This window comes from Alexandromys fortis, unplaced genomic scaffold (genome assembly GCF_014885135.2).
Source record: "Alexandromys fortis isolate MF-2015 unplaced genomic scaffold, M_Fortis_MF-2015_v1.1 scaffold_40, whole genome shotgun sequence".
Taxonomy (NCBI): Eukaryota; Metazoa; Chordata; class Mammalia; order Rodentia; family Cricetidae; genus Alexandromys; species Alexandromys fortis.
In genome coordinates, this window is record NW_026067966.1 from 2,569,957 (window position 1) to 2,571,656 (window position 1,700).

Genomic DNA, 1,700 nt, shown 5'->3' on the forward strand with positions numbered 1-1,700 from the left:
AGTCAGCTTATGATAACATGTTCCTTTTAACCTGCAGGTTTCTGGACTGGAATACAGCCATCTTGCTTGCTAAATTGCATATGATCCCAGAATATCCACCACGGAATAAAAGGCCAAGTTTCGAGGTTCAGAAAGTAAAAAAGAGCAGTCACAATCTTGAGTGCTAAGTAAGGTGATAGGGCATTCAAAAAAAATTAATAAAAACATTTACACAGTTCACAGAAAAGCCTGAGGGTGAGAATTAAGTTTTAACTACGAAAGGAGTTTGTCATCACCAAGAAACTTGGTCTCCTCTTCATGACAAGAAAAGCCAGTTGTAATAGTAATTGGCAGAAAACAGAACAGAAAAAAGAATGCATCAATCATTTTCTTTTGAGGACATGAATACAAAATACAAGCTTGAAGTTAGAGCTCTGCCTCCACAGTCTTTACTACTCAGTCACCCAGAGCTTGACAGTCCATCCAGGAATAAGTAGCTATAAGCCACTTACTGAAAGAAATGCCCATAACCAGGTAGAGTCTTCAGTGGAGACCAGGATAGATTGGTCCATATCTTAGATATGTTATTGATAGGTACTACTAAATAAGAATTTTCTTGATAGGTTCAAACTGAGCACAAGTCACTGAATTCTAATGGACAGGGATGGTACAGATACACCATCATGATCAAAGATCCCATCTTTTGCTAATGTTGCCACCACTACCATTTTGCAATGTGGCAGCCATTAGGGGAGAAATTTATTCCACAGATTTTTTTTCCTGCTACAGGAGCCTGTGTGTAGTCTCCAAACTCATCCAGATGCATCCAAGCAAACAATCATCTTGATAAAAGGCACTGCTATATATACACGCTCTGACCTTCCTCTTGAGCTACCAAATCCCTTAAGGGCCATGAATAAGCAGTCACTGCAGGTGGTACCTAGAGAACATCCTGATAAATGCCACATTGCTTGAACCTCACACTATCTGCCACTAGTTCTCCACTGTCAAGGCTCAAAAGGACCACAGAACCATCATCATTAGTACAAGTGGCAAGGGTGACATCTTTTTGGTCTAATGTAGCAGTAAACTTGGGGAGTAGACAGCTGCTCCTACATCTGCGTTAGGGCTTCAAAGACTGTAGATGCTATCTTTGAAACGGAACAGACATCACACACACACACACACACACACACACACACACACACCAAACTGTGCTCAGCATTTTGGACTTGGGACTACAGTTTCAGCAGAGGCTCATCGTTGTCAGTTTCTCAAAGACTAGGAACTACTCAAAGACTAGAGAAATTTGTCTAGCCCTGGCTCTGAGAGGGCCTACCTGTTTCTGAGACCTGCTTATGGAGATGGCCTCTTCCAAGCACTTCATTACTTTGTGCAGCGAATAATGATCAATCACACCAAGCCACCCACAAACTGCTGGGCTCTTCACAGTGCCAGGACTACAGACACTCTTCTTTGGACTTACTAGATTTCTCATGATCTTATTCTTTTCTTTGTTTTGTTTTATTCTGGATTTTCTTTGAAGTCATCAGTATTGATCACTGAGCTTTTCCTCCATCAGCAGAGTCCTCTGTAACACTATTAATGGAAGCTGGGTATGGCTGTGAATGCCTTTAATCCCAACACTGGGAAGCCAGAGGGGGGTGGGTAACTCTTCTGAGTTCTAGGCTGCTCAGGACTACACAGTGAGTTCCAGACCC

At 42.1% G+C, this 1,700-nt stretch overlaps 1 pseudogene; it reads right to left on the minus strand.

Annotated features, from left to right (window-relative positions):
- Positions 1–487: 487 nt before the first annotated feature.
- Positions 488–1,477, minus strand: LOC126508781 (U4/U6 small nuclear ribonucleoprotein Prp4-like; annotated as a pseudogene).
- Positions 1,478–1,700: the final 223 nt, after the last annotated feature.